Source organism: Polyodon spathula, chromosome 8 (genome assembly GCF_017654505.1).
Source record: "Polyodon spathula isolate WHYD16114869_AA chromosome 8, ASM1765450v1, whole genome shotgun sequence".
Classification (NCBI taxonomy): domain Eukaryota; kingdom Metazoa; phylum Chordata; class Actinopteri; order Acipenseriformes; family Polyodontidae; genus Polyodon; species Polyodon spathula.
The window spans coordinates 48,761,646-48,778,040 of NC_054541.1; the positions used below are offsets into that span (position 1 = coordinate 48,761,646).

Here is a 16,395-nt window from a genome sequence, read left to right on the forward strand (position 1 = left end):
GTTGAAACAAAAACAATCACGAACACAAAACAAATGCCTCGGTCATTCTGGGCAATTGCCTTCACTGATCCTCTATGTATATTTTATATATTTTAGTTTCGTTTTTTCTTCTTTTTTTTACTCTCCTCTCCTCTCCTCTCTCGTTCACTCCTCCGAACACCCACCCTGACCTCAGAGAGCTGCAGGCTTTTATGCAGGTGATCATCTCCCGATTAGTAACAAATGAAACAATTAATTAATAGGGAGATGGCCACCTTCTGCACAATGTTTTTAATTGTGGATGGGACTTCCCATCCATGCTAAAAAACACAAAAACAAAACAAACGCGGCTATGCCGTCATAAATACAATAACAAAATCCACGGCGTTCGCTAACATTTATATACATAATAAACCCAAGTAAATAAATTCTAATACAAAACACAAAATAAACTGCACATGGACGGAGGTGGAAACCCTGTTCTAAAAATAAATACTGTACAGGACTGCTCGCCCTGTACACACACACACACACACACACACACACACACACACACACACACATATATCTGTACTACTTGTTGGATTGCAGGAATGGAAATGTTTAGCAGTTACACCCATTCCATGTTTTACTAGGAGCTTGATTAGCCCCAGTGTATAGGCAACAAGCTGAGGTGTCTTTTAAAAGACAGGAATGGCTCAAACTGCTATGCAATGGGAGTCTTATTTCTAGCCCTGGATTGATTTGAAAGTGTTGTATTTGGCTTCCTAATGGCGGAAGATTGAGACAGATTTCCCAAAACACCCTAAAACCCACCTTCCGGCTATATAGATCTATGAGCATTTTTCCTGCACACAGTGGTTTGATGTGACATGTTAGGCAAACACCTTTTTTAGTTTAGATTTCACTTCTCATAAGTGTTTCACAGGAGTCTTTATTAGACTTCTTTTTTTTTTTTTCTTTTAATGTTACTAAATGAGAAACTAACAGCTGGAGAGTGCCTAGGAGACCTTGAATTGGTGTGTATGACCTGGTAACATACAGTAGTCGAATTCTATTTTTGTAAAATCAACAGACTGTGATCTATAAGTGTTTGTCTTCTCTGCACACACTCACACATGGTTTCCTTATTTGTGTCTTCACCCTATCTTCCAACCAGCTGTTGCAATATTGATGCCCGCTTCCTTGTTGCTAAGGGCACGGAAAAGCTCTTAAATTCCATGGGATCTCAGAGATAAAAGAGAAGCATCAGGCCTGGCATTTCATAATTATCTGTCAATGCTAGCGATACTCCATTAGAACTGCTTGTGACACAAAGTTTTCTTATAGCCTTGAAAGCACTGTCACTCATTATATACCTGTAAGTGATAGTAGTCTGATTGAAGAGCATGACAGCCATATGGACTGCATCTCCCTTGGAAGATAACTTGTTGCATTGTGTTTTATTTGTTGGATGCTGTATTGCAGTACTGTACATCAGAAATGCAAATGCAGTAAAGCCCCTTTCACAGAGGCATTCTTACCTCGGTCCAGGTCCTGACTAACCTGGTCAAAATCCTGTGTAGTATGAAAACCATATACCGCGAATCATGCTTGATGGCTGTTCGTGAGCTGAATCAATAACAAACAGCTATGCCTGCGTGAAAAAGTCACTTTCACAAGGAACAAATTCAGTGTATTCTGTTGAGACATATTTTTGTTGATTTTAGACACAGCATGAGTCAGATTGCAGCAGGGATATAGAAACATTTGTTCTAATTAAAAGTGTGGCTGACTGTTCAATCCAGACAAGCTTGGATGGGAGCGTCAGTAACAAGCTGCTTCCGGGACATTGACACGTGCATTGTGCACTTGCATCTGTCAGCCAGGTCAACCCTACTTTATCAAAAGCAGTGTGAAATTGCATACGCGACCTGCATGACAGGGGTAGGACCTGACCCAGGTAGATCATGCCAGTGTGAAAGAGGCTTAACGATGCATTGTGCATGAACATTTGTAAAGCAGTTTAGTGGGACATCGGCTGGAAGTAAGAGCCCTAATGTACAGTAACAGCCACGTAGCAGTTAGACAGGAGAAAGGAACTTAACAACAAAGGCTGTGCACAGAAATCTAGGATCTGCATTCCTGTTTGTTTGTGGTTATTTATTTATTTATTTAAACACCAGCATGTTTCTACATCTGGCATGACGCTCATTGTATACCAGGATTAGGCATACAGTACAGTATCCCTATTCACTGACCCATTAATGGGGAAGGCAGTACAGTACACCTGTCTGCAATTGGAGGCTGTGTTTAAGGACAGTCATTTAGATGTTGTTTGCTGCCCAGTTGTTTGAAAGAAATGCAAATAAATCCAGCCAGGGCCCTGAAGGGGAAACTGGGAAGGATTTAGCTCAAAGGGTCTACTGCCGTGAGAGCTCAGGCTGTGGGGCTGAAGTTAACCAAATGCATACACTGTTATACTTTTTTTCATAACTTGCATTTTCTGAGTGGTCTGTTTCTGTATTGAAATCATTTACTTTGTGTTCAGTGTAATAGGAATATTGGTTTACAGGTCACTCCAATAAGCGGTTGCCTCTCATTTACCTGTCTCTTTTTTCTTTATGCTGGTTAGTGCACCAGTACTGTATGCATCCCCTGCCACAGCAGTGAATACAGAATCTGAACTCTCAATAGCTTTTCTTAAAAGATGACCCTAAGTGTAAGTTATTTTACATGTGCGCGGATGTATCGCTGCCTCCACTAAAGTATATCTGTGCATCCCTGGCTAGGGGAAATTAAATATGGTATGCACAGCCTCTGCCTCTCTGAGAAACAGACCAACACGTTTTGATTTTGAAGTGCAGTAACCCCCTGGTGTCCAGTGAACTTGGTGAATGCACGGTAGCTCATAAGAAGACCCACTAGTATGGCACCAGATCACTGCTGTTGTGCTTCTGTTTAAGTACAGAAATTCAGAACCCTTTCTGGAATAAGCTGTGTACAGCACTTCGTTAATGTGTTAATTTCAAAGTCTTGCATTGTGGCAAAGTGCCCGCCCCTGTGTGTATTTTGTGTTATATGTTGTGTGATAATGTTGGTGTATAGTCACTGGTACACGGGATATAAACGGGTCTGTGTAACAAGTGTTTAAAATATGTATTTGTATTTAGGCACAAGGATTGCACAGCACTTCACATGCAAGTAAAACGTAGTAATATGTGAGCACGGGGAATTGCACTTTATTAATTCACGTGCAGTTGTGCCGTGACTGCAATTGAATGATTGATTAGCAATCGAGTCTCGGTACAGCTGCATAAAAGCTGCATGTTTTCACCCACTCTGGGTTGTGTGTTCGGTGAGTGGAGAACGGGTTTGGAGACGGAGGTAATAATAATAATAATATTAGTAGTCGTAGTTAAATATCTGCTCACCGTGTTTTGTTTAGTCCATTTTGTTTGTCTGTTTATTTTGGCAAATGTGCCGTGTCCTGTTTTTGTTTGTTACAACCGTTTATTTTCTGTCTGTATGTTAATTCATTAAACGCTCAGCTCCACCAAACTCCATCTCTCTCTTGTTGTTTATTTCCTATCTCTGGTCTGACGCCACCCACTCCAGCCGTCTTTGTGACATGGATACATTTCTGTGTGCGTTTCTATCACAACATCCACTTTGTTTGTTTGTTTGTTTGTTTGTTTCTGACATGGCTTATCCACCTGTTGCTGTAACTAAGCCTTCAATATCAGCATTTGAATCGGCTACAGTAGCAAATGGAACATTTAATACACTGTTTTGTATGCACTGTATAGTGGCTGGCTTTGGTGTAAAAATGTGACCGGAATACCAAACCATTCATGTGATATTTAGAAGTGCTTGTGTTAAAAGGAGAAGCAGCCCACTATTGAATTCCGAACACAGACAGCCATTCTGTATCAGCTTTCTCTATAGGTGAAATGTAGCTGTTCAGGGTCAGGGTCTTGGGTGAATATAACACATGCGCACACAGCTTCCTAACGCTGAATGTAAAGTAATGGGACTGTACAAATAAAATGGCATGGGCAATAATTGCAATGTAGTGTTTTGTGATCAAAGTGATACTGAGCCCCACATACTGTATAGTTTAAAGACTGTTTCATAGATTAGTTTAGATTTCCACGGTTGTTATATTACCGCTATTTTGTCGCGGGAAGCAGAGAATTCTGTTTTTAAACAGTTGAATTTGATTTAATTATCCACTACTCAGACTCTTGTTTAAGGGGAATGTATTCCAAGGTTGAGAACAAATTCCCTTACAATGACTGTGCGCCCCCCCCACCCCCCCCCCCCCCCCCCCCCCCCCCCCCCCCCCCCTACCCCCCCCCCCCCCCCCCACCCTCTACTGTTAGTAGCGATGAGATGAGTGGGATGCAGTTAGGGTGAGAGTGATCAGACGCAGTGTGTTGCAGTGCAGTGTGCTGATGAGATGAGTGGGATGCAGTTTAGAATGAGACACGACATGGGAAGCTGTGATCAGACAGTGCTTTGCAGTGCAGTGTGCTGATGAGATGAGTGGGATGCAGTTTAGAATGAGACACGACATGGGAAGCTGTGTTCAGACACAGTGCGTTGCAGTGCAGTGTGAAAACGCAGATTGGAACGGAGATGGCTTTCTTTTAACCTGTTTTGTTATTGAAAATTCAATGGCAACTTCAGTGCACCGATGCAGATTCGTATGTCCAGATATTCTCAAATAAGTGATTGCTTATTAGTATTCAAAGCTTGTTTTTGTACTGTCATTTTATTTATTTATTTTATTTTTTATAGCGGTATATTTATTTTTTGTTAATGGAAGATAGGCTGTGGGCAGTGTGTTTTGCTGGCTGTACAGTCTCTGCTTTTCACTCCTAATTGTCTGAACCAATTAGTTAGTACTGAAGCTTTTCTCTTTTCTCCTGTTTTACAGAAGCTTTAGAAGTCGTTCAGTTTATTGCTTTGTAGCTCTACAGTTGCTTTGCACATACAGTATGGAGCTGCTCTGTCAGGGTTTTTAACTTACATACAGTTGTGGAGATTTAGGCAAATTCCTGGAGGTTTTGAAGAACACTAAGTAGCATCTGCTCAGTTTATCACTGACACTATGACTTCTTAAACCACAAGATAATGACTTCCCTTGTATGCCTCATGAGACCTGGGAAAGGGGAAGTGCTTGATTTCCTGTAAATGTGCCGTATGTACACATCGAAGACAAACATTTATTTGACATTCATTTACGTTTTCTCTGGGAATATTAGTTTTACCCTAAAAATACAAGACCAGGTCCCAGAAGATTTGAACACTAGTAGGTGGAAACTGTTAACAGTCTCATCTTGCAGCAACTGCATGTGTTGTATTTTAGGATTTAATCAACCTAAATGGATTTCATTTAATTGTCGCTAATTTCACTCCTGGTGTGAAGGGTGTTATTGTGATTACATGTCAGTGAAGATATGGAAAATGTGGTTTATTTGTGCTTTTTTAAAAAATGTTTTATCTTAATAATAATAATCCTGATGAAGATGGTTCATTAAAAAATAATGCATGCAAGCTTTCACATAGTTTATTTTTATTTTTTTCATTTTGTGTGTTTTTATTCTATTGTGGTTTTATTTATTTTTTATACATTTTCATGTTTGAATGTGTCTATCCATGCCACTTTAAAAAGAAACAAACGTGTAAAGTCAAAAACAATTGGATTGTTAAAGACCAAAGCAAGACCATGCATTAAGTGTACATGGCTAATGTAGAAACTTTTCACTACACATGATGCGTCCTGTGGTCATCGCTTAATTAGGATTTGTTTTTAAAGCAGATGAACTGGCAGGTTTTCTGGTCATTGTGTACCATACAGTTCAATCTATTGGTAGGTGGTCTCTTGCCTCTGAAGTGTAATGGCTCTGCACAAATCCGTCTGGCACCTGCAGTGGATTGATTGGCAGTGATGTTTTGAGGATGTTTCATGCCTGTCGATACAGTATCTCCTGTACACACTGATGGAAAGGTTTACAAACAAGGATTTTTCTCCCAGCTTTAGTGCACTTCAAATCAGCTCTCAAGACCCACTTGTTCTCTCTTGCTTTCAGTGCTCTTCAAGCCTGATATCTGTTATTATGTTGTCTAAATTGCTATTTCAGGTTTGACAAACGCATCCATAATGTTTAGAATTCACATCCTAGCCTTTTATTTAATGTATTTGCATTGTTTTTTTTTTTTTACTGTTTGTATTTAATGTACTGTATTTCACTATTTAATGTATTATGCGTTGTTCCTCGCAATCTTGTAAAGCGCTTTGTGATGGTGGTTCACTGTGAAAGGTGCTGTATAAAATAGATTGATTGTTTCTTAGAGGTCTTCTTTGATTTGTGAAGACAGCAGTGCTTTGTCAACATTGAGGGCCTTGGTGGCAGTCTGTCATCTGATTTTATGCCCTTTGAACCTGTGCGGTGGCTGTGAAAGCAAATTGGACTGACTAACTGACTATTCTGGTATAGCGTATTCCTTTATCACTTATGTTCAACATTAACAAACTGAAATTAAATTATAGCGCATGCACGCATGCGTTTGTTCATAGCATTTCATCCATAATTGTAAAACGCTCAATAGTGTTACATTTAGAAATACAAAGATTATTTGCAAATTTAATGACATTGGTTTTTAAAAATATTTTACAGTGTTTTTGCATCAATTGACTTTCATAATGTAGATGTATTACTGTATCCTAAACTCCAGGGGATGGGGAAATGGATTGCAAAAATTAATACTCATGCATTAAAAGTTTTCTTTTTAAAACGTTTTTGAAGTACTGTACATTTAGCAGATTTCTGTTGTTACAGTGCACTCAAATGAAGTTGTTTTAATTTTAGCTTTTATGGAAAGCTCTGAAACATGTCTAAGCTTTGTCAAGAATCAAAGGTCTTCTTTTCACAGATGGCAGTATGCCGATGATTCAGAGATTTATTTCGCAACCCTCTTGCTTTGTATTTTGCAAGCCGATTGCATTTATTTTGACTGTATATTGATTTTTTTTTCTCTTCAGAAAGAGAATATCAGGCTATCAATCGTAAGAGTCAGACCTCACACAAAATCTGACATCTGTGTATGCAAAGGTAATCAATTGTTTTCTAAAAGGAAACAAACACCTACATTAAATGTTACTGTAACCTATTGATGTGACTTCGTCAGAGACCACAGTAAAATCATCTGTCAGATCACAGTACAGATTTCTGAAGTACAGTATTACAGCATGGTTTTATTTAAGAAATGGTCATCCAGGTTGCCAGGCTGGATGAGTCATGAACCTGCCCTTTGTTAGGCAGTGCTTGATAAGTCAGCAGTTACTCATCCAAAGTTTTCAACTGAAATGATGAGGTATTCTGCAGAAAACAAACCATATAGGAAAAGCATCAATACCCTAGCAGCCCAGCACATTTTAATTTGAAACCTGAAGTGGGAGTCAGTGTCTTGATATACTGCAGTGAATGTTGGTGTCCTCTGACTTTTGGATAGGCTGCATGCTGTACCAATAGGTGCACTGTGGGAAGCAGGTTTTTTTTTTTTTTTGTGTGCTTGGCCTTGTATATCCCTGAATTTTTAGTTTAAACAACTTTTACCTCTCTCATATTTGTCTCTTACTGTATACTTTTACACATCTTTTACAAGATCAGCTGACTGGCTTCAATGTGTACTATGAGAATGTACAGCACCAACTTTTTCCTGATTCCCTACTGGTGTGAAAAGATAGCTTTGCCAGCTTTTAATGTCTTTTCCCGTGTTCACGGGCTGACCGCTCCTTTTAGTATTTTGAGTTTTGGAAAGTTGCTGCAGACTTAAGTAATTGGTTTGTAATCCTTGATCAGGACTTCCAGCACCAGCTGTCGGTAGGCAATAAGCTTAGTGCTTTTTTGTGTTGAGCAGTCTCCTGCTCTTTTGTTTTGCCTCTGAACTAGTATAACATTAAAAATGTTTGCCATTATACATAGAGGAACACTGCCATAACCAACTTAAACACTTGCCAAACTAACCCATAACCAACTTATACATGTCAGAAATCCACCCTTCTCAAATCAATAGTTGGTTAATTAATTGACTTTGGCTTGTGGGTATCTAATTATTTTATCTTTTCAGGACAAATAAAACATCAGCAGATTAATCCTATAACTATTGTGGCATGAGATCTGGTTAAGTTTGACCTGCGGGGTATGCAGTTCATTAATTGGCTTTCATGCATGTTCTAATGAGCTGTTACGACCAGCAGGAGGCATGAGCAGTCTCCCTGATATCATCAGTAGTACTGCAGAGCCTCTTAGTCGGTCAGACCTTGTGTTGTGTGGTGCTTTGATCTCTCATGTTGGTTTTGCTAATCAACGACACATTTAGCAATTCCACTTCGGCTTATTTGTTTTTCTGGTGTGTAATTAAAATGCACTGCCATGTGCATCAATGTTACAGACAAGCTGTTGCAGGGCAGCCTGAAAAAAATCGTTAAACTTTCCACTGGGTGCTGAAGTGTTGACGCTGAGGAAAGTAATACATGTTGTCTATTGATGGTGATTTTTCTGTACAACCTAACGAATGCAACAGGCATAACATAGTGTATAGTTTTTGTGGCAAAAAACAAAACCTGCGGAAGAGTAAATATTGAAAGAAATTTGTGACTTTACAGTTTAAATGATCGCATGTTTATTCAGTGGGTGTAATTGTTTTAAATACTGTCATTTTTGTGTTACAATGTATATTTACTTGGTCTGGTGTTTAGTTTTAAAGCATAAGTCTTGCTTTTAAATAAGAAGTTTTGAATGCTACTGTATTGCATGTCGCTACAACTGTCAGTCTTCTCCCAAGAGGTTTTCTTTAATAAACATCTTCAGAGTGCAATCTTACAAACTTCTCTTTTTAAAGCATATCAAATGTCAACGGATTGAAGAAATTGTCGCAACTTCATAAACAATTGCCCTTTGGAGGAAAAGATTGCAGCGTGAAGTAAATTCATTGTTCTCAACTGTGACTGTCTGCTGCGTTGCTGTTCTGAAAAGGGTGCTGTTCTTCAGCGTGCCTGTATCTGTTGTTGTTGTTATTGTTATAACTGATTCTTTCTAATCTCGCTGTTGAGTTCTGCTGGGAATGCTTCTATCCTTAGTCTAAATGAGCGAAACATTAAACGATGGAAAATCGTGATTTGTCAAAACTGACATTGATAACAGTGCTGTACTGTTTAGGGGTGTAACGGTTCATCGTGTATTGATGACTCCTGATACTTTCTTATGTGATTTATCATAATACAGGTATGTATCGTGATGCAAGACCAAAAGCACAATACAGCTCATTGTACAGCAGATCACAAATGCTTCTTGAATGAAGAATAACCATGTTGTATAGTTGGTATGAATACATCTCATTTAATGTTTGTCTTCTAACAAAACAGTCCATCATTTAAATGACCATTTGATCTTGTTATGCATCATACAAGCAGCCCTCCAGGCTTGTCGCGTAATGGTAGTGATTATTCAACAGCGTTATTGTTGGAGTTTAAACGTTTGAAGTGTTTAAATTTCAATTTCAGTTTGTTTGCTTGTTCAGCTACAAAAAGGCACAAGTAAACCTCATGTTATCATGAAAACATGTCTCTGGCCACTGTTTACTGTGAAGAAATGGCAAGGAATGAAAAAAATATGGTGTCAACACTATGTACTATTTATTTTGGGAATAAAACAAACTTCTATTTGGCATCCATTGTTTTGTAGTTAATTCACTGGGGTAAAGTAAGTCCTACAGAACTTGCAATTCTACAACTCAGCCAGCTGTATTGTTTAATTCTCAAATTTTCTAACAATGTTCACAGTACTGTAATTACCTACTGCAGATCTAAAGCACTCGGTAGAAGTAGGTCTTTGCATTTTTACAAAGGTGTGAACATTATTCATGTCAAATATTTATTTTTGAAGACTTCAACTAATTTGTTTAATTCATCCAAAAATGTTTATTACAGTGTGAATGAGTACGCCATTTGTTTTAACAAACCACCCAGTGTCCTGGTACAGCAAAGAATAAAACCGCTCCTGTCTGACCAGAGGAGGGCAGTCTTCAACATACTAATTATTTCTGCTTTCAAAAATGCTTCCAGAGCATACAGGTTCTGCATTGAACAGGATATTTTTATATAAAAAAGCAGTTTTTTTTTTTTTTTAAAGTGTGTACTGTAATCCAAAATCTAGCCTACTGCAGTTTGGTGGTGCCTTTGCATAAAAAAGCCTTTCAAATCAGGTTTTGCTTTGTCGTCGTTTACATGATTTAATACCAGTAGTGAAAGTATAAAACCTGTATTCTGAATGAATGCCTATTTAAATCTTAACCCCTTCAGCTGCACTGAGCAAAGTCGATATGATTGTATTTGTATTTGGTATTTTTAGATGGGACATTTATAGTGTACTGTAGATGGAAATATTTTCTTATGAAAAATAAAAAAACGTGTATGTGCTTGCTGCATTGGTACATCAAGAGGATTTTTAAGTGGTGATGTAATGTACAGAACAGTGTGTGCTACTTTACACCAGCACAACTCACATGGGAGCCAGTTAATTTAGAACTGAATGTTTAAGCTGAGGGCGTTAAACATGCCTTGAACTGAACACTTTTTTCAGCATACGCAACGATGGCTCCTGTTGCATAGCAGATTCACCCATTCCAGGTTTTACTACGAGCTTGATTAGCCACAGTGTATAGGTAACAAGCTATTTAATAAACCAATCAGTCTCCCTCAAGACACTTTATTTATTTATTTATTTTTTTTACAGATTAAGATTATGAAACAGTTGTCTCTGTATATAGAACGCCTCCTAAGAAAACCCTTTGCCTAAGAGAAGACCCTTGTGGTGAAACCGATTTTTTTTTTCCCATTCTAAATGCTCCGGCTAAAGGAACAGGAAGTTCACTTAGAAGAACACCTTCTTGGCATCGATAGCAATTTGTTCACAACGGATACAGTACTGTTTTGTAAAAAAGCGACTAGTCATTGCAAGAGTGTCTTGAGGGACACTGATTGGTTTATTAATCTTTCCAGAACCGCCTTCATATCATTTTGAATTACCTTGTATTCTGATTTCCCTGAGTGCACCTCATCGCTACAAAATTGCATGTAAACAAACAGCAAAAGGCGCTGCTGTTTCTTTTGCTGCACAAAGTTGGAAGTTGTTCGAGCTCTGAATAAAACCTCAATCGGACACAAGTCGCAATGCAAGTATGTATATGTTTCTGCTGCATTTTCTAACGTGTGTAGGGGTGCTGTGTTAATTTAGTTTGACAGTTATTTTATTAACTAAGTTAACCCTAAGTGAAGGCCATTATTTTTGCCTTTGCCATTGTGAAACACCGAAACACACCTGCCAGCTAATTTCACAGTATGTAGTGATTTTAAGCTTGTGACTGTTTTGTGTTTTGTTAACGTTACTTTGTCTGTTAATTATTATAGTTTATTAACACTCACTTGCCTATTGTTTAGCTTTTACTTATGCAGTTCATTTCATATGTTGATGCACATGTGTCATGACAAGTAATACATATGCATTTATTTATTTATTGATTCATATTGTGTCTGGTGGCTAACACTTTGCTTGCTCCCTGAGGGGTGTTCTCTTACCTGGAGACTACTGCATGTTTCAATTTCGCTCCAGTTGTGGTCTAGTCATTTTAATAGGTGAATCGCCATGAGAAATGTGCCTTCTGTGCACACTGGCTTTTCGTGCAGATCTGATTTGACTTTTTTTATAAAGCTCACCAGAAAGTACAAACATGCTAGCAAACCATCCTTTTCTCTGATGGCTTGGGACTGTGTCTCATTGCAGTGATGCCTTGCACAGTAAAGTTGTAGAGGTGCTATTGCTATACAGCAGGGCAGGAGAATTTCCAAAATTTTCGGGGCAGAGACTCCAAACCTACCGAAAGCAAATACAAATTGTATGGTTATAAATAATAACAAAGGCTAGGCTAGGCTAGGCTTTATATTTCTGTTTCGCTTCGAATCTGATCAGAAATTAGATTAGCTGTGCAAAAAAAAATAGACAAGAGGGTTTCCGACAGCAGCTGATGCTGACTTGAGTGTTCCTGTCGGCTACCAAAAGATTATAGCTGGAAGAAATCGACCATATCCTTCGGTGTGCAACTATCTTGTGGCACTGGGTGTTGAAGTGTAACGAATCATAATGGAAGTTTGTGCTTTGAAAGCAGTACACATTTGTCATGTGCGTGGATAAACAAGCTGCAATTAAAGGCAATTAGCTTACATGTACAGAGCATTTGCTGAAATATATCTGTTGCAACTAAATTTGAAAGTGATGGAGTTAGTCTATCATTTTACAAGGTAATTGATTTCAAAGGTGGTACTGTAAGTCTCTGGTTTTTAAAATGAATAAAACGCTTTATTCTTTGCGTACATGTTTGTAAATTGTCAGTTGCTATCGGTGCTATTCAACACCAGTTAGTACAAATGAATTTTACTCTTGAGGGAAGGACACATTTTATATGTCAGGCTGTGATCGGAATGATCTGACTACTTCTGTCAATTTGAATCTGGCTCCTGCCGCAGTGTGTTCAGTTTTTGCCTTGTGGGTTGGAGCTTTTACATGGCCTTGTTTTTAATGTCAGCACTTGCAGCATTGATTACAGTGCCAGTTTAAAAACGGATCAAGCAACCCTGCTGGCTGTTGTGTGTGTTTAGAGCATATGGCACAAATTGCCCCATTTGAGTGCAATAACACTGCACCCTCATGCAGAACATGATGCAGAATATAATGTATTTTAATATACTGGAGGCATAATTCACCTGGATTTCCTCCTCTATTCTAATGGTTTAAGTTTGTTGTTGCAGCCATTCTGCTAATACTCTTTGAGTATTTCTTTTCAGCTTGGATCTAAAGAGACCACCCTGCTCAAGGTCAGACGATGGGTCACCTTCGTCCCAAAAGACAATTCAGTTCAGAAGCACTTCTGCCTAAATCATATGCTTTATTTTTTTTCCTCTCCTAAAGGCTTTTTGAGGTTGTTGTTGCCCTTGCTGAAGTTCACCCAGAATTGACTCTGCTAACTGCTCTCCTTTCATCTCAGCAAGCTCGTTTCACTCAGGTCAGCGCTGTGGCCCAAAATAAATGAGTACAGCAGGGTTTCCTGGAAATAAATTAAATGTGTTGGGGCTGTAGTGGTGTATGTTTTTTTTTGTTTTGTTTTTTCTTGTGAAATTTGGAGAAAGGAGGACAGTGGAACTAAGTACACTGCCTGGCTTAAAGTAGTATACAAATGTATAGATTTAAAGTAACACAATGTGATATGTACATTGACTTACTGTAGCTATTTTGATAACAGTAGTGCACCTTTGTGCCATTCTCCAAACAGGAGTATTCAGAGCTAACACTGTTTTTGGATGTTTACAACTTGCTGTATCCTCAGAGTCCAGATTAATTGAATTCAGATGCATTTTTCTTCAGCTGTTTATTTTGGTTGTGGTGTGCACACAACTGGAATATCAGATGTGTGAAGCCCAGTGCAACTACAGCCTAACATCTTCTCCTCCTTTTTCAAATTTTTTATAAACAAAAACACTAGGTTTGAACTGAGAGTTCTGTGTATTCTTAACTTAAACCATGCAGTATCAAGGTTTATCTGGTTTTTAGACACCTATTGTTACCAGTAAGCACTATGGAAAGTGGTAAGAGAATTACTAAATACATTTCTTGCATATTTTCAGTTATAGCATACTCCCTAACATTGGCAGAACCGGGTCATCATCTGTGGTCTCTGGAACTAAGCAGACAATTACAATGCCTCCCAACTTAAAGCCCTTGACAGCAGTGTGCAGATGGGATTCTTTGCCCTGCTTTCCTCTTGGTTTGCTCTTTTACAGGAGCCCACGATTGGCGTATCTCACAAAGCCCTTGATTGAAGTGTATTGAATTGGGGGCTGGTACAGTAGTTGCTCCAGTTCCTGCTGATCTGATCTGGTTTTATTGCTGGGGTTTGAACTGTATCGCGGACGCTGGCTGTATTAAGTGTTAAACTCTTGAGAGCGATGTGGAGAAGCTGTAACTTTCTGTGCTTATTCATAGACACATTCTGTGAGAAACGTTCAGGCCTGCTGAGTTTGTTTTTGTCTCGGACGAGGTGAAGGTGCACCATCATTCTCTTTTCATTATTCTTTTCCCTTCCCTTTTGGGAGATTTGTTTAATTGCTTGCTTGTTTGCTTCTTTCCAGCCCTCCTGCCACTCTGAGAAACCTAAACAAGATTTGTGTTTTAGTCTGGAGCGATAAGATTGTACAGTGACTGGTAGCCATGGCAACAATCGTGTGTTCAGTAAATCATGACGAGGGTGATGTTGCCCACGTCAAACCTATAGCAGATTTGAACAAGTCTGCTTAAGTGGTGGATGAGGGTAGTGTTGCCTGTGGGCTTTGTTATTATATAACAGGGTTCAGCACAGGAATTGTACTGCATTACACTGGGAAGAAGTTGGATCAGGAGCATTACATGTGTCGTGATACATATTGTATCCTGGTCTGCATCTCGAGATACGTATCATTACATTAGTGTAGTGCTACATGCCTGGTAAGACGACTCCTCTTTGACTCTTGCTGAAAAAGTGCTAATTTGTGTTCAATTTGAATGTGACTGACTAAATTTTAAATACTTTTTTAACCAACCAATCGGCCTGCCCCCTCTGTTAGTTTTGAATGAACTATTAATCACTATTGACCTTGACTTAAATTGAGCTGTTCAGCAATCTAGCGCCCATGCTGTTCAGCAGTCTAGCCCCCATGTGTTTCTGATGTTTTAGTCGCAAAGTGTCGGGTGGGAGTGGGAGGAGGAGGAGGGAGTGTCAGTACTTCCTTCTGATTTTAATTGTGTGGGATTTCATTTGATTGTTTTTGGGGGTGTGGGTTGAGCATTTTATTCAAGGGTTTGACCCATTTGTAATCCCTGTATGGCATGTTCATTCAATTTCAGACTAATCTGAGCCCAATAAACTGCCCAGGGATGATATTAAATAGAACAGGAAAAATTATTGCGTGTTGAGACCTGCAGTAGTCCAGCCCTTGTACTGTAAATCGCAGAGGAACTGGGTCCAGATTTGTTTATTGCACTAGCTAACGATTTAAGACTGGCTTTTTTTTTTTTTTTTTTTTTAAACCTCTGTTATATTGCAAGAAGTAGGCCATTACAGTATGCACAGAGACAAAGCTGTGGTTCTGTTTTTTTAACTGGATACTGAGCATGCTCACAGCAAGCACCTAGGCTTCTTGAAGATTACAGCAGCATCCTCCAGTCCTCTCTGCTTGCGAGGCTGTCATTGAGCCAAGGAGGAAGAGATCACAGCATGCCCTTTTGTAATCCTCGTAGAGAAAGAGGCAGGTGATTCATCTGGGGGAGCTGGTGGCTTTGAAACGATGGTCAGTGCTCCTGCTCACACTGTAGCTGGAGCAACAAGAAGCTCTGTCGGTAAGCAGCTGGTATTCTGTTTGTTGTCTTTACCAGGGCGTGCTGGTTCGGTTTGTAGGCACTGTGGTGCGTGTGTACACAGTAGGTGCCTGCGTTTGCTGGACAGTTGCTTTTAAATAGGGAAGCATTACCAGTAGATTTTAAAAAAACAGGTACTGTAGTTGAAGACATTGGCACTGCTAAGGTAAATAAAAAATGCTATGGAAAATGTTCACGGCAGGCAGTCCAGTGTAGAAAGCGCAGGTGTATGTCAGTGGCTCCAAGTAGTAATAACGTACAGGTACATGGATTTTAAAGATAACGTGTGTGTGTGTGTGTGTGTGCCTTGCAGTACATTTGGATTAAATGTTAACAGAAAAGAACTTCATTCTCTCCCTGTAGATTAGTGCAGTTATTATTATTTGGTGCAATTTGATATTTTGACACGTCCTGACATTTCTACTCCACGTATACAGTACAGAATAATCCTATATAATTTAGCACAGAAGTTAGTTTTCTCTTTTAAAATGGATCGGATTGCATTAGCCGTATGTGACCAGAAATGTTAAGTGCAAGCATTCAAAATATAAACAGAGATTTGACAAGTTGTTAGAATAGGAAATCCAAAAGTACCAAAACAAAATTGTCGCAACAGAGAGCTGAAATTTCTTTACATTTCATGTCTGAGTTATACAGTACCTGTACACAAACACATTAAGAGAGTAAAACACATTCTGGTCTTTTGTAGTGAATATGTGTATTGATAGGAATATTTTTGCACATCACATGAATCGCGCAGAGGATTTCTTGGAGATTTGGTTTGGCGATCATTCTGCTGTTTGTTTCAGTTTGAAAAGGACACACACACCGAGGTTGGCAGTGCAATTGTACTTTATTACACAACCTGCAGGTATTTTTTAATATAAATGGAATGTTTAACTTGCTTTACTGTAATCCTGCATTT

General features: G+C 38.9%; 1 protein-coding gene across 12 annotated transcripts in view; it reads left to right on the forward strand.

The window, feature by feature from the left end:
- LOC121320099 (pleckstrin homology domain-containing family A member 5-like) overlaps positions 1-16,395 on the forward strand; it is a 107,982-nt gene that overhangs the window by 11,358 nt on the left and 80,229 nt on the right. The window contains exon 1 of one of the 12 annotated variants that reach the window (XM_041258305.1): positions 11,078-11,206. The exons of 10 other annotated variants lie outside the window; for them this stretch is intronic. The gene's annotated coding sequence lies outside the window, so the exon portion shown is untranslated. Of the gene's footprint in view, positions 1-11,077; positions 11,207-15,354; positions 15,453-16,395 lie in introns of those variants that run through there. One more of the 12 variants, XM_041258307.1, reaches the window with a different exon arrangement.